Source organism: Rana temporaria, chromosome 4, assembly GCF_905171775.1.
Source record: "Rana temporaria chromosome 4, aRanTem1.1, whole genome shotgun sequence".
In the NCBI taxonomy this organism is placed as follows: domain Eukaryota; kingdom Metazoa; phylum Chordata; class Amphibia; order Anura; family Ranidae; genus Rana; species Rana temporaria.
Window position 1 is genome coordinate 312,107,889 of NC_053492.1, and position 17,677 is coordinate 312,125,565.

At 42.2% G+C, this 17,677-nt stretch overlaps 1 protein-coding gene across 3 annotated transcripts in view; it reads right to left on the reverse strand.

Moving 5' to 3' along the window:
- AGPAT4 (1-acylglycerol-3-phosphate O-acyltransferase 4) overlaps window positions 1–17,677 on the reverse strand; it is a 142,905-nt gene that overhangs the window by 105,076 nt on the left and 20,152 nt on the right. The window contains exon 2 of one of the 3 annotated variants that reach the window (XM_040350612.1): window positions 16,660–16,738. The exons of the other annotated variants lie outside the window; for them this stretch is intronic. The gene's annotated coding sequence lies outside the window, so the exon portion shown is untranslated. The remainder of the gene's footprint in view (window positions 1–16,659; window positions 16,739–17,677) is intronic. 3 annotated transcript variants of the gene reach the window in all.

A 17,677-nucleotide genomic window follows, 5' to 3' on the forward strand; every position in this document is an offset into this window, starting at 1 on the left:
TGCTCTGTGACTGCCTGAGACAAAGGCTGATCATTCAGGCACACTACATCCTCAGTCTGCATATAAAGTCTGAATTGATGAATTCTGGCCAACATAATTTATTAAAGCCAAGAACAATAGATAAAGAAACCCATCAAAGAAGAATTGGTATTAATGAAGTAGAGAATAGTTTCTTGCGACAGAACTAAGGGAAGAATATTCTTAACAATTGTTCCACACACACAGAGGAGACGCCTGCTACTAAGTTACCTGGCTCTGGAAAGCTATTAAAGCCAAATATGCCCTCTAAAAATACCTGCATTTAGAACATCGGCATACAAATTAAAATGTCAAGTAAAGCATCCACTTTATTATTCAGATAGTTGCAGAAGATAAACTACACAATTTATTATGTAGCTACAGCTATTAACTCATTTAAACCAAACTACTTAGGCACAAAAAAGAATATAAAAATCACACAAATACCGTATTTTTCGGCGTAAAGGACGACCTTTGTACTTGAAAAATCCCCCAAAAATCGGGGGTCGTCTTATATGCCGGTACCTGTATGCAGAGTCAGACTGCGGACATCCATTGTCCAAAAGCCGCGCCTCCTCCTTGTCCTGTTCCATGATAGGTGAAACACTCAGTTTCCCAGCAGAGCCTGTGTTTAGTGTTCTGCCTATCACTGACATCCTCTCGTCCTCGGTTCCTATCTGGAAAACTGCGGGGGGAGCTTTGGCTGGGAATCCCGGCTGTGTGTATGCTCCCTCGCAGTGTTTCCCCATAGGAAAACTGCCAAAATTAAAACCGCCAGGGGAAATTACAGCGGGAAAATAGAGAGCAGATTCTCAATTTCCCTGCCGGGATTCCTGGCAGTTTTCGTGTAAGGAAGCATATGCACGGCCGGTTTTCCCAGCCAAAAGCTCTCCTGGCAGTTTTCCTGGCAGGAAAACCGGCCGTGTGTTCAAGGCTTTAGGCAGACTTCTGGGAAAGTTGGTGAGCCAATCACTTAAGCAGGAAATTATGTTTCTGGGGGGTGGTCAGTACACATTCTGTGTACAGAACAACTCCAGGTAGCCATATTGCAATGTATTCTCATTCTCAATGACAATGGCTGCAGATTGAAAAGGAAAGGTAATTTTTAATAACATTCAATTACAATATAAATAGTGTTGCAATTATATAAGCTATATTATGTTTTCTTTATTTGCTATTTTTTTCCCCCACGAAAGTGGAGTTACCCTTTAAAGTAAATAAATGAAATTGAGTACAACACTAAAATATATCCTATAAATAATGGTGCATTCAGCCATGTGCATTATCATCAAGGGACACATCAAAACGTATGTTTTTCCAATTTATTTTAGGTTAGAATGTTGACCAACTATGACCACATACATCGATCAGGATAGCTATAAGTCAACCAACAAATGATGTTTCAAATGTCCAACAACATAAGGCAGAGATATCCTTATGCTCATTGACATCATTAGTCTATATGTCCAAGGCTGGGTACAGTGCTCCGACATGGAAATCAAAAGAATTTTGATTTCAGCCAGGCAGGTCAGGAACAGGCCTCTTCCCTACAACCCTGTGCGGTGGTTAAGGGGGTCTGCGGGTGGGGGCTTATAGGGAATCTGGAAGCACCCCTTTAACACGGGGACCCCCAGATCCCGGCTCCCCATGTGAATGCGTACGGAGTACATTGTATGCCTACCCATTCGCCCCCAAAAAAGTGTCAAAAATAAATACAGTACACAGGTTTTTGACCAAGTCCTTTATTAACTATAAAGAACATGGGCACAAGGTGCTTTGGGGTGGGGGCACTCGTCCCGCCCCTTTCTTGACCATACCCTCTGGTATGAATTTTGGGGATAGAGCCCACACCTTTTTTTTTTGCCGTGGGGGCTCCCTTTAAAATCCATACCGTTTTTATTCTTGTTTACATTTTGGCGTGGGGTTCCCCTTCAAGATCCTCAAAGCACAAGTCGCATGCACAAGTCGGATCAGTTAAGATGATGATCCGACTTCAATGATATTGAATGGGCTGAAAACGGACCAAAGTAGTGCAGGACCTTTTTTAAAGTCAGACCAATTAGGATAGCTTTCATAGGGAACCATTGATTTATACACGTAATGTGACATGTGCTCCCAAAGTCGGAGTGTATGTTGCACCAGTGTGAACTGGGCCTAAATCTTTTCACCAACTGGGATTAAATAAAAATTTTAGGATATTTATATCTGCTACCATTTGAGGAATAATACCATTCACACATCCCTAAATCACACTCCAACATGACAAATACGTCATTTAGAAATGAATGCGCAAGAAAGCTAAAACAGCTTATCTAACATAGCCAAACCCTTTTTTTCCCCTCCAAGTATATATGTCTTATCTGGCTCTCTGGCATTTGTTACTCCAGTTTGCAGGTGCACTGATAACAAGAAAGAAAAAAAATGAATATTTGCTCAGCATGCAAATTTACAGAACATAAGTAATATGAATGCACAGCTACAGTAAAGTATAAATAAATCCAAAATTATTTTTTGGAAATAACAGAAGCACTGTATATACTCGAGTATAAGCCGACCCGAATATAAGCCGAGGCACCTAATTTTACCACAAAAAAATGGGAAATCTTATTCACTCGAGTATAAGCCTAGGGTGTCCATCTGCATGCCTCACTGTGCCTGTGTCCATGTGCATGCTTCACTGTGTCCATGCCTCACTGTGTCCATGACTAGACTGACGTTTAAAATGGGAGTCTACGGAAGGGGTGCCCGGCTTTGAAAAATCGGTGCTCCCCAGCCGTAGGTCCCCCAGACAAAAAATGTTGCACACTTGTAGAGTAACAGTGGGGCTACATGTGCCTATGGCCGGTCGGTACTGGGTCTCCAAAGTCCAGGAGATCAGGTGCAAAAAGGTGACTTGAGTATAAGCCGAGGGGGGCATTTTCAGTACAAAAAAAAAAAATTTGCTGAAAAACTCTGCTTATACTAGAGTATATACGGTACTTCTAATTTTGGAGTCACATTTGAGAAACACCACTAAAAGGTTTGTGTGTCCCTATCACACAGCATAGCAAACAAAAAAGAATAATATACAAATATAAATACATTTTTCCCCCCTTTTTTAGAGGTTTCCCAGGGAAAGGTGTCATGGCTGACTCCAATGTTTTTGAACAGTGTTAAGCCAGAAGCCAGGCACACATGGGTGGAATGTATGCACGAAAGAAAAAACTCGCCACTGCTGGCCATCACAGTAAGCAGCATTGGGAGGCTGAATCAGGTAACAACAAAGACTGGGATAAACCCAGGATAAACCCAGGTCTACTTACCGACCAGCTCGCTGAATACCAAATAAACCTGTCTAACAGTATGCGTTAAAAACAGGGGTGTTGTCCGCACACATTTGCAAATGCATGCGTAGGCCGCAGAGCCTCGCCACAACACCCTGGTATTTGTGGTCCTAACGCTAAACTATGAGCGTCCCCACAATGGAGGCACAAGCATTCTGAAGGATAGGTGAGGGCAGGTGGACTGAAGGGGAGCCCATCCCTTCTTAAAGGTACATGAGCACACCAAGCACCCAGCATGTAGCTCAATGGCTGCAAAGGTGTTGGTGCGTTACTGGACCAATACAAACACCAATGTGATATGAAAGAAAAAACTCGCCACCGTCCTCATCTATAGCTGGCCATCACAGTAAGCAGCATTGGGAGGCTGAATCAGATAACAACAAAAAATGTGTACACAGCCTAAACATGTATGTCGGTCTCCTAGACGTTCATGCTGGAAAACCAGCAGCTGACCGACTCACAATCAGCATTCTCAGCCAATGGCAGAGCGCTGATCGGTGTGCTCTGGCGGGTGGGGGGGGGGGGGATATTTCCCTTCACTTTCCTTCCCAGTGACATGGTCAGACAGAGGGGAAGGGGTGGGAAAGCTCTCCAAAAAGGAGAAAAAATCTGCTTTTCCCCATACAAAACAGGTCATGGCTGGAGATTTTGGTAAATAAGGTGCTGTATTTATTAAAAGCAGGAGCGTACTGTTTTGGCCAAATACGTACAGTATGTGTAATGGCAACAAGTTAAAAAAGGATTGTCTATTCAGATACAGCGACATCTCCATGGCAGAGATTTGCTGCTATGAAGATCACACACAAATCCCCTCACATCCTGGTTCCACTGGGTAAGTTGTTCCATCTGTTCTCCTGCTCATTTCACTTGTACAGGTCTCTTATCGGCATTGCCAATACATTTTAAAGGAGAATCTACCTACAGCAGCAGGGAAAAACAAACTAACAGAGGAACTTCCTGAAAAGTATTTAGTACTTCATAAAAGTATCTAGTAACTATAACTTCACAGACTAGCTGCCCTATTCACCCAGAACTATCTACAGCAGGGGTGTCCAACATGCAGCCTCAGATGGCTATGAATGCGGCCCAACACAAAATTGTAAACTTAAAGCGGAGGTTCCGCCGATTAAAAAAAAAAAAAGTCAGCAGCTACAAATACTGCAGCTGCTGACTTTTAACCAGTTAGCAACCGCCCTATAGACGAAATACGTCTACAAGGCGGTTGCTTAACTCTGGGAGGGCGTCAATGTACGTCCTCCCAGAATCGCGCTCCCGCGCGCCCTGTGGGGCGCGCACACGGGAGTCTCCGTGACCGCCGGGTCCTCCGGACCCGGCTGATCACGGATCACGGTAAATCGCCGCTGATATCGGCGATTTACCACGTGATCGCTCCGTCCAATGACGGAGCGATCACTAGTAAACAAACCGGCGTCATGTGATGACGCCGGTTCCTCCCTCTCCTCTCTGTACCGAACGGTACAGTGTGAGAGAGGAGAGGGGAGAGAGCGGAAGCAGCAGCAGCTGCTGCGGGCTGGATCTGTGACACATGCAGTCACAGATCCAGCCATCCCTCCCTGTGCAATACTCTGCAATGCCCCCATACTCTGCAATGCCCCCATACTCTGCAATTATGCCCCCATACTCTGCAATTATGCCCCCATACTCTGCATTTATGCCCCCATACTCTGCAATTATGCCCCCATACTCTGCAATGCCCCAAAATACTCTGCAATGCCCCGCAATACTCCGCAATGCCCCACAATACCCCGCAATACCCCGAAATACCCCGCAATACCCTGCAATACTCCGCAATACCCCGCAATACTCCGCAATACCCCACAATACTCCACAATACCCTGCAATACCCCACAATACTCTGCAATACCCCACAATACTCCACAATACCCTGCAACGTCGTCTATGGGGATTTTTAAGTAGCAAAGTTTGGCGCCATTCCACAAGCGTGTGCAATTTTGAAGGGTGACATGTTGGGTATCTATTTACTCGGCGTAACTTCATCTTTCACATTTAAGCAAAAGAATGAAGAAAAAATACTAAATTTGCCAAATTTTATAACAGAAACAAAGAAAAATTATTATTTTTTACAGAATTTTCAGTCTTTTTTCTCTTATAGCGCAAAAAATAAAAAACCCAACAGTGATTAAATACCACCAAAAGAAAGCTCTATTTGTGTGAAAAAAAGGACGAAAATTTCATTTGGGTACAGTGTTGTTTGACTGAGTAATTGTCATTCAAATTGTGAGAGCACCGAAAGCTGAAAATTGGTCTGGTTATTAAGGGGGTTTACGTGCCCAGTGGTCAAGTGGTTAAAATATGGACACTTACATGTCCAGCGTGCCCGCGATGTCGGCAGCCGAGGCCGAGCAATCGCTCGTCCCTCGGCTGCACCCGCCGCCATCCTCGATGAGGGAATCAGGAAGTGAAATCGCATCTCAAATCAAAGGAAATCGTACCCAGTGTGAACCTGGGCTCAATGTTGATTTTTGGGGAATTTTTTGTAAAAATGCGTTAACACTTAGCGAACACCGGCGGCCAAAGAAAAATTTGACTGGACTTTTATAAGTTTTATCTTTCAAAAAAAAAAATCTTCTATTCTTTACACTCACATTATTCATGTGATCAGTTTTCAGTATCGCCTATATTTGTGATCAACTATTTTCTTTTTTTTTTTGTAATTGTTTACTTATTCAGAACAGGAAACTGGTCCACATGAACCACAACATAAGCAATACAGTGATTTACATCAGCGAGTACACGTACACAGAGGGAAATAAAGTCTCCGTACCATCTTCCGCCAAAGACAGGGATACAAGCGGTCCAGGGGGGATCCCCAGGCCACAACATCTCCCCGCCTCCGGCATTCATCTCTTTATAAATCCCTTGTAGAAGCTCTGTGCTTGAAAGGTGCGTTGGGATGATATGGTCCGGCGGGCCCAGCCTCCCACATTTTCCCGTTTCTAAGTGCAAGTACAAAGAGGAAAGAAGCAAAGTAAAAGCACAGGCGCTGCAAAGAGGGCAGCTAGAGAAGGAGGTTTGAGAAAAAAAAGGGGGGGGGGAAAGGGGGGGAAAGCACGAGCATGGTCAGCCAACGTCATCTGGTGGTCTACTGCAATTCCGGCAGTCTACTCAGTGGGTCCAGTGGGGGCAACCCCCTCAAACAGCTTCTAAGGATTACCTCTGAGGGCCTGGCCCTCCTCTGAATATGTAAAAATGTTGCATAATCGCCAAGTTTGGGAATAAGGTTCACTCCTGTCTTGTTTTGTCAGAACAAGGTCTTCCATGTTGTTAATGTCATCCACTTTCCTCAGCCACATGGCTACCGTCGGTGGATTTGGGGACTTCCAGCAAAGCTGGATACACGCTTTTGCCGCGTCCAGTAAGTGGCGGACAACAGACTTCTTGTATATTCGCGCCAGGGTGTAATTCGCGTGTAGAAGGAAGTACGCCGGGTCGTGATCAACTATTTTCAAGGATGAAGCACATGAAGGGCAAAATTAGAACCAAAAGATCTGATGAGCAACTTGAGAATTCATTGAAAATGTCCATCAAACTAGATATTGATGCAATAGTTTATCAAAACCAGTGTCAAATATTATACTTGTTTTATGCTGCCCTCTTACAATAAAAACAGAATTAAGTTGTAATACTCAGATAGGTACATTATCTATATCCGTGATTGTTAACTTGTGATCTGCAAAACTTTATCTGATCATCAGGTATTCTTATTGTTAATGTATTTTATGCGTGGCCGAAGACAATTCCTCTTCTTCCAATGTGACATACCTCCAGGAGTTGTAATCTACTCTTTAAATAGGCCTCAAGTTAGCACTTAATGCATGTGCCAGGTTTTGAAGGCTCATAAGGCGATCCCTGCTGAGCAAACCGGAGCCCCTTAACGGACACGTCCGTGTGAAAGAGCCCTAATGCCCGCTACACACGATCCGATTATCGTTTCGATCGTTTCGAAAGCGGCATTTTTCGTACGATTTTCGGATCGTGTGTACGGGGCTTTAGGCATGCAGGAGCAGAATGAAAGTTATGTGCAGGCACTAACAGAAAATAAGTGAACGTATATTCCAGCCAGAGTGGTCCTATTTTTAACATAACTGTTCTCCAGAATTCAAGTCTATTTACAAATGATGAGGCTAACTGGAGACATCTGATACACCTGTGCCCTGACCCCTCCAACACTTGAGCATACACACATGCCTTTTTTTATCCCCCATCAAACTATATCCCTCCCTTTTATCTTTACACTTATGCCACGTACACACAATACGAAAATCGGACGACAGATCGTCCGACTTTTTTCGTTTACTAGTCGCAAGTAGAAATTGAATAGGTTACTGCGTCTCAGGCCTCAAGCACACTGGTTCTTTTGAATGGCAAGAACGCGGTGATGTCATCGACTATGACGAGCCGGCGTTTGTCACATTCGATGCCGTCATCTTGCTACACCCTACACTATGCCTTGTATGCTACCGCGCATGCGTCGAAGGCTTATCGAGTATGCGCAGGTTTACCTTCGGACAGGTAAGCATACAGACAACCGGTTTTCTCAGCAGGAAACACTATGCTGGGAAACCCGACGACAAAATAGAAAGCAGGGTTCTCCATTTTCCCGTCTGGATTCTTGGCTGTTTTCCTGATGGGAAAACTTCTAGGGAGCATACACACGGCTGGGATTTCCAGCCAAATACTTTCCTGGCAGTTTTCCTGCCAGGAAAACCGATCGTGTACGAGGCTTAAAACAACAAGTGTGCACAAGGCCTTAAATGAACACATATCGGAAGCTAAATGCAACTTGTAAAAGCTGTATCCTTTTCTGTGAAAATGCCCTTGACTTAAACTGAGCTGTGTTCTTTGTCAGCGTAACAGGTATAAAACTGGCCATGTGAACCACGCCTGTATGGAAATGCTTCAAGGGTTCAACCTACAAGCAGTGGTCACGCTGTGTTTTATTGAGATCCTTTACACAGCACTATGCAAAACTGATTAGCAAATCCCAACTCAGGTGAGGCTCATGAAGCCTCTTAAGAGTTTGTTTACATCCACCCTGATGCTAATGATTAGGTGAGGGCAAAGACACATTATATGAGGATTTTAGGTGCTGAGTGTTACTATAAAATTTGAAAAAGAAAACGAAAACACACGTCACTTGTTGGAGAAACCGAAAGACGTACTTCCGGGTTCGCTAACCAGTGATGCAATTTCCGCCCTCCGTGGAACGCACACCGATCAGCAGCGGACCCGGATTTTACACTGATGCCTGTTTCCATTCCACCATATCGTTAGTGCCATTTTTGATTAGACGTGCATAGAGTATTAGCGTATCGACGTGTCCTCCTGGAAAAAGTAAGATATTACGAAACGGACGTAGGGCGGAGCGGTGCGCTGTCGTTACCTCCAGCTTGAATACGATCCCCCAGCAGGATGGGTGTCTGGAATTTGTGTACCGGCCGTCACACCGGATTAAAGGCATTACTTTTCTGCTATGTTGTAAGTGCAATACAACTTTTCTAATGTGGAGCTGTTATTATCTTTTTCATGTTGGGTACTTATACTGGTGATTTGCAATCTTACGCTGGATGAGATCCACTGATCTAAGGATAGAGTCTGCCTGAGCTACACTGTGGGAGTGAGACTTCTAATCACACGCGCTTAACGATCCCCTATCATAAGGGATCAGGGCAAGTCAGTAAGGAGCCATCATTAGTCACTGGTGGAGGATTCACCACTTTTTGTTTGGACACGGTTTCCTATCAGATTTTGGATCTTGGCACAGAGCACGGGTGTACAGCATCCACTGATATAGCATTTATGGACTATATTTAATAATACAGTATCCATATATACTGATTTCATGTTAAATTTGTTTTTTTGCAACATATTACTTTTGACACAAGTTCACTGTTTTGTATGTGAGTTTATTACGGCAACTGATGTTCTTTACTGTTATTTATTTATTTATTAATAGTGAGACACTTGACACTATAAGCCATTGGTCACATATTATACATCACTGATGTTGTTTCTTTGGCATTTTTAATCTGGTGATTTCCTTCTCAGTTTTCACTTGGTTAAGGGGTAGCGCAATTTTTCCTTTTCTTATAGAGTATTAGCGGTACTTCTCTATTGATTTCTCTTAATGTTTTCTTCTCTGATTATATCCATAAGATCACCCCTATGGAGAGGCTTCTGAGATATCCCATACCTTCATACCTCATATCAGATCACACTTTTCCTGACCCCAGACTGCAAAGCTGAGGGCCCATACTTTTTAATGAGTGGTGTCACAAGAGAGGAACGTGGCACACTGGCACTTTATATTTTTGAAGCACCGATGCACTTTATTTTTGGAGCACTCAGCACTTGAATATAGATTGCAATTTTTATGTTTTGATTTATTGTCACTGTTAATGGTTATTATATTATATATTATATTATTGTGTTCATATTCTGCAAGCGCTGTTCATCTACTTTACACATTTCTGAGGTTTTAGCACCTTTTTGATAGCTGCTGTAGGTCTATTTCAGATCACTTTGTCACATTTCCTAGCGCAAGTTTTGTATTGTTAATATAGTTTAGGTGGGCGATTATGTCTTGGTAGGTTTGCAGTTGTGTCATACTCTTTCCGTTTTTATGATGATGGATTGACCAGTGCTCTGTGAGATTTTCAAAGCTTGGGATATTTTTTTTTTATAACATAACCCTGCATTTAACTTCTCCACAATTTTATCCCCGACCTGTCTGGTGTGTTCTTTGGCCTTCATGATGCTGTTTGTTTTCTAAAAAGCCTCTGAGGGCTTCACAGAACATTTGTATTTATACTGAGATTAAATTACACACAGGTGGACTCTATTTACGAATTAGGTGACTTCGGAAGGCAATTGGTCCCACTAGATTTTAGTTAGGGGTATCAGAGTAAAGGGGGCTGAATACAAATGCACGCCACACTTTTCACATATTTATTTGTAAACATTTTTAAAAACCATTTATCATTTTACTTAAAATTTTCAATTATTTGCCACTTTGTGTTGGTTCACCACATACAATCCCAATAAAATACATTTACGTTTATAACATGACAACATTTGGAAATCTTGAGGGGTATGAATACTTTTTCAGGGCATTGTATTCTGGCAAAAAAAAAAAAAAGGAAATCAACAAAGGAGCAAGTGTCTCTTTTGGTAGATTTACCCTCACCTTATGTTCCGGGGGCAATTGTAAAATTTTGGATTTCTTTTTACTTTCTGTCTTAGTGATAATGTGCACCAGAACATGCAGTATCTCACAAAAGTGAGTACACCTCTCACATTTTTGTAAATATTTTATTATATCTTTTCATGTGACACTTGCTACAATGTAAAGTAGTGAGTGTACAGCTTGTATAACAGTGTATATTTGCTGTCCCCTCAAAATAACTCAACACACAGCCATTAATGTCTAAACTGCTGACAAAAAAGTGAGTACACCCCTAAGTGCAAATGTCCAAATTGGGCCCAATTAGCCATTCTCCCTCTGCGGTGTCATGTGACTTGTTAGTGTTACAAGGTCTTAGGTGTGAATGGGGAGCAGGTGTGTTAAATATGGTGTCATTCCTCTCATACTGGTTACTGGAAGTTCAACATGGCACTTCATGGCAACAATCTCTCTGAGGATCTGATAAAAAGAATTGTTGCTCTACACAAAGATGGCCTAGGCTATAAGAAGATTGCTAAGACACTGAAACTGAGCTGCAGCACGGTGGCCAAGACCATACAGCAGTTTAAAAGGACAGGTTCCACTCAGAACAGGCCTCTCCAAGGTCGACCAAAGAAGTGAAGTGCACAAGTTTAGCGTCATATCCAGAGAATGTCTTTGGGAAAAAGACGTATCAGTGCTGCCAGCATTGCTGCAGAGGTTGAAGGGGTGGGGGTCAGCCTGTCAGTGCTCAGACCATACGCCGCACACTGCATCAAATTGGTCTCCATGGCTGTCGTCCCAGAAGGAAGTCTTTTCTAAAGATGATGCACAAGAAACACTACAAACAGTTTGTTGAAGATAAGTAGACTAAGGACATGGATTACTGGATCCAAGTCCCGTGGTCTGATGAGACCAAGATAAACTTATTTGGTTCAGATGGTGTCAAGCGTGGGTGGCAGCAACCAGGTGAGGAATACAAAGACAAGTGTGTCTTGCCTACAGTCAAGCATGGTGGTGGGAGTGTCATGGTCTGGGGCTGCATGAGTGCTGCCAGCACTGGGGAGCTACAGTTCATTGAGGGAACCATGAATGTCAACATCTACTGTGACATACTGCAGCAGAGCATGATCCCTTCCCTTCAGAGACTGTCCGCAGGGAGGGATCATGGGAACACACCTCCAAGATGATCACTGCCTTGCTTAAGAAGTTGAGGGTAAAGGTGATGGACTGGCCAAGCATGTCTCCATACTGAAACCCTATTGAGCATCTGTGGGGCATCCTCAAAACGGATGGTGGAGGAGCGCAAGGTCTCCAACATTCACCAGTTCCGTTATGTCGTCATGGAGGAGTGTAAAAGAAGAAAGCTAACCTGGCACGCTCCGTGTTGAGCAATAATCGTCCCATTTCAACTCTACCGTTTCTGGCAAAAATTATGGAACGAGCCACAGTGTGGCAAATTCAGCCCCATCTCGAGTCCAATTCTATTTGGGATGATTTCCAATCTGGATTCCGACCAGGAAGAGGTCCTGAAACCGCCTTGACCAAAGTCCAGGACGGTCTCCTCTGGGCCCTGGACAGAAATGAGGCTTTGGCCTTGGTAATGCTGGATCTGTCGGCAGCATTCGACACTATCGATCATTCTAGATTACTTGATCGTTTAGGGACTGTGACAGGCATTGATGGTACAGCATTGGCATGGATGACCTCATTACTGCTGGACAGGGTTCAGAGAGTAAGGCTGGGACTGCACTCCTCTTCTGATAGTCCCCTGTCCTGTGGAGTCCCTCAAGGATCGGCCTTATCGCCGCTCCTGTTTAACATTTACATGAGGCCTCTGCTGTATATCATCCGCCGCCACAACCTATCTTTTCATGTCTATGCTGACGACACCCAGCTCTACATTCCTCTGCCCAAGGATGGGGGGGCACAGATAACTCTGGCCATCTGCCTGGAGGAAATTCAAGCCTGGATGGGGGCCAATTATCTTATGCTCAATGGCTCCAAAACTGAGTGCATGGTTTTATGCAATCAGTCATGGGCGGGCGGTTTCCCTACTTGGCCAGACTCGTTTTCATCTGTCCCAGTACCAGTCACCCAGGTCAGGGATTTGGGTATCATCTTGGACGAGAGATTAACCAGGTAAACCAGGTGGTGAGTTCTTGTCACTTCCACTTGAAACTCCTGAGGTCGACTTTTCGCTTCATTGAAGAATCGCACAAGATCTCTATGGTTAATGCCATTATCGGAAGTCGATTAGATTACTGTAATGCTTTGTACCTGGGTTTACCTAATAACATCATGCACAAACTACAGCTTATTCAGAATGCCGCTGCAAGGCTACTCACGGGTGTTGGTCGTCGTGACCACATCACGCCATCGCTGAGAGCCCTGCATTGGCTACCCGTGAAGGAACGGGTTCTGTTTAAGACTGGTTGCATGGTGCACAGGGCTACCCATGGCAAGGGGCCAGTGTACCTGCAGGAAAAATTCACCAAGTATGTGCCTAACCGTACCTTAAGGTCGGCTTATTCGGAAACTTTGGTGATCCCAAAATTTCGAAAGAAAAAATGCGGAGGGAGGACGAGTGCGGTTAAGGGAGCACAGTTTTGGAACTCCCTGCCTTTAAAATTAAGGCTTGAGAATGATCTTTTTAAGTTCAGGAAGCTTCTAAAAATTGAGCTTTTCAGTCAAGCCTATGGAATTACATAGGTTTTTATAGTTCTTTGATCTGCTAACCATTTTAAATTTTGATCTGTTCCCGCTGCCTGTGTGTTTTTTTGGTTGTTGCTGTATTGTTGTTCTCGGCGCATCGAGGCCTACGGGTAACTGACTGCGTTTTGTACTTTTAAGAATTTTAACAAATAAATAAATAAAAGGACTCCAGTGGCAACCTGTGAAGCTCTGGTGAACTCCATGCCTAAGAGGGTTAAAGGAGTTGTAAAGGAAAAACATTTTTTGCCTAATGTATGCAAGGTAGACAGACATAATAGTGTAATGATTCTGTTAAAAAACGAGTAAATACCTATTAAATTTCTTAATCTATATCACCTCCGGCGTTCTAGTTTCTGTTCTCTCATTCACTTCCTGGTTTGCGGCTCTCATTCATGTAAGAACTACATTTCCCAGTATGCATTGCGGCACACCCAGTAATTCACACCTCCTTGAGGTCTCTAACACGTAGAGAGCGTCCTGCCACACAGATGTAGTTCCCAGGAGGGGGCGAGCACGTCACTGACCACCGCAGTAAACCTCCCTTCACGGTGGTGAGTAACAATCAGACAAGCAGGAAGTGAACAAAACAGAGAAGAAATAGAGCAACTTCTGAGCAAAAACAAACAATGAGGAATGTCTGCAGGTAAAGGATGCTTATTATGAAAAAAAAAAAAGTTCCTTTACAACCCCTTTAAGGCAGTGCTGGAAAATAATGGTGGTCACACAAAATATTGACACTTTGGGCCCAATTTGGACATTTTCACTTAGGGGTGTACTGTGTTGAGTCATTTTGAGGGGACAGCAAATTTACACTGTTATACAAGCGGTACATTTACTGCTTTACATTGTAGCAAAGTGTCATTTCTTCAGTGTTACATAGTTACATAGTAGGTGAGGTTGAAAAAAGACACAAGTCCAACCTATGTGTGTGATTATATTATATTATATGTAAGTCGGTATTACCTTGTATATCCCTGTATGTTGTGGTCGTTCAGATGCTTATATAATGCCGCGTAAACACAACCGTTTTTCATGATGAGAAAAATTACATTTTTATAATGGTCGTTAAAAACGGTCGTGTGTAGGCTCCAGAGCATTTTTCCTCGACGAGAAAAGTGGGCATTAAAAATTTAGAACCTGCTCTATTTTTTCTTGTCGTTTTTCTCGTTGTGAAAAACGGTCGTTTGTAGGCTTTAACGACGGGGGGAAAAACGTGCATGCTCAGAAGCAAGTTATGAGAAGGGAAATGTGCATAGTCAGCCCAAAGGGTGGCGCCATTCGAATGGAACTTCCCCTTTATAGTGCCGTTGTACGTGTTGTACGTTCCCATGCTTTGCTCAAGCATTTTTTATCACTATCGTGTGTATGCAAGGCAGGCTTGAGAGGAATCGCGTCTAGAAAAACATCGTTTTTTTCCCATGACATGAAAAACGGTCGTGTGTACGCGGCATATTAGTTTTTTCTGAGACCACCACCTGTGAAAGGGAATTCCACATCCTGGTTGTCACATGAAAAGATATAATAAAATATTTACAAAAAACTTTTGTGAGATACTGTATAGTATAAAGAGAGAACCTCCTCAGTGGGGAAGACTGACAGCAATAACAACTTGACCAGGGTCACTTCCATACTTTGTCAAACTAGAAAAAGTTTTGGCTATACATATTCAAACGCTACTTATTTAAAAACTTCATGCTGCTTTTTAGACTGGAGTCATGATGTAAAATGTATGAAAACCCCAACAATGATCTTATCTGGTTCATTCCCTTTTGGTTCCATACATACATTAATGGAAAAAAAAAATATTATCAGTTTGACAAGTACAGAAATTTAGAGGTGACCTGTGTCTTTTACACACTTTCTATGTAATCTCAAAGAGCCTGATAAGCCCTCTTCTTATCTTCAAACTACAGATCAATTAGCCCTAATGTCGTGAAGAATAGACAAGGAAGTGGGTCTGAGTAGTTCAGCAGAAAACAACTGGGAGGGCTGACAACCCTCATTTATGGCATATCAAATTGTACTTGCAAGGTCTTTACAGGGATAAGCATGAGGAAATGTACATGTATTGCACATAGGTACTGACATACATTGTAGTAAGAATGACTTCACAAACCGTTCACCGGGTGTAGGGCCGCCATCAGGAATTATGGGGCCCCTTACACAGCTTCAGGCATGGGCCCCCTGGAGCAGAGAACCGGGGCGGGGGGGGGGGGCCTTTACAAAAAAAGAAGCGAACACATACGCAAGTAGCGCCCGCATATGAAAACGGTGTTCAAATCACACAAGTGAGGTATCACCGCGATCATTAGAGCGAGAGCAATAATTCTAGCCCTAGAGCTATCTCAAAAAATGCAACCTATAGAATTTTTTAAACGTCGCCTATCAAGATTTTTAAGGGTAAAAGTTTGACGCCATGCCACGAGCGGGCGCAATTTTTAAGCGTGACATGTTGGGTATCATTTTACTCGGCGTAACATTATCTTTCACAATATATAAAAAAATTGGGCCAAATTTATTGTTGTCTTATTTTTTAATTAAAAAAAGTGAATTTTTTCCAAAAAAAGTGCGCTTGTAAGACCGCTGCGCAAATACGGTGTGACAAAAAGTATTGCAATGACCACTATTTTATTCTCTAGGGTGTTAGAAAAAAAAATATATAATGTTTGGGGGTTTTAAGTAATTTTCTAGCAGAAAAAACAGTTTTAGTCTTGCAAACACCAAATCTGAAAAACACCTAAGGTCTGGAAGTGGTTAATAAATATATATATACAAATATATATATATATATATATATATATATATATATATATATATATATATATATATATATATATAAAAAAAAGAACTAAAAATAAAAAATAAATAAAATAATAAATATAATAAAATAATAATATAAAAAAAAATTAAGTTTTTTTATAAAAAAAAAGGGGGTTGCCATCCGGGGCCCTGGGGACCTCTGGGCCCTTTAATAATAATAATAACCTCCGGACCCCTAACAAAAAAAAAAAAATTGTCCATTAAAAAATATATATATATATATATATATATATATATATATATATATATATATATATATATATTAAATTTTTTTTTTTTTTAATAAAAAATAAATAAAAAAAAGAGGGGTTGCCATCTGGGGCCCTGTGGGCCTCCGGACCCCTACAGGTGTACTGCCTGTACCCCCCTGATGGCGGCCCTGACCGGGTGTAATATTCACAGCATGTGTGGACAGTTGCGTAGCTGTAACATCAATGGACCAACTCCTTTTAATAACCTTGAATCTCAATTTACAGTTTACCGCTTCTTATTTTCTAATGTTCCTTCATTATGTTTTCTAAAAATGTGCTTACATTTTTTGGAGTGTTAGCTAAAGTTTTATTTCTTTGCAAAACTTACCTTTCAGACTGAAACCCTCTCCTTGAAAGGGATCACTATCTCTTGCTTGTTTGAGATTGCGATGACATCGTGATTACTTCTGCAAATATTAAACAATTTAGCTGGCCAGTTAAACTCATTAGACAAATAAGAAAAAGCATTTTCATGATATTATTAGGCTTTATTGAATGCACATACAATAAGATACTGTTACCAGGTCACGTGAATGGCACAATATTACACGGTTTGGCACACTGATGTTATTGCAAAAAAAACTGATTCTGATGAATGTTGGTCATCAAAATGATGACCAAAACCACATATAGTTACTGTACACACAAGATAGCTACAGTCAGGTCCATAAATATTGTGACATCAATTCTAAACTTGTTGGCTCTATACACCACACCAACGGATTTGAAACAAAACAACATTAACTGCAGACTTTCAGCTTTAATTTGAGGGTATTTACATCCAAATCAGGTGAACGGTGTTGGAATTACAACAGTTGGTATATGTGCCTCTCACTTTTTAAGGGACCAAAAGTAATGGGACAGATTAACAATCATAAATCAAACTTTCACTTTTTAATACTTGGTTGCAAATCCTTTGCAGTCAATTACAGCCTGAAGTCTGGAAGGCATAGACATCACCAGACGCTGGGTTTCATCCCTGGTAATGCTCTGCCAGGCCTCTACTGCAACTGTCTTCAGTTCCTGCTGGCTCTTGGGGAATTTTCCCTTCAGTTTTGTCTTCAGCAAGTGAAATGCATGGTTAATCGGATTCAGGTCAGGTGATTGACTTGGCCATTGCATAACATTCCACTTTGTTCCCTAAAAAACTCTTTGGTTGCTTTCGCAGTATGCTTCGGGTCATTGTCCATCTGCACTGTGAAGCGTCTTCCAATGAGTTCTGAAGCATTTGGCTTTTAAATCCACAGTGGTGGTATATAGAGCCAAAAAGATTAGAATTGTATTGATGTCCCAATATTTATGGACCTGACTGTACATCCCTGGTGCCCAACACACAGCCCACATGT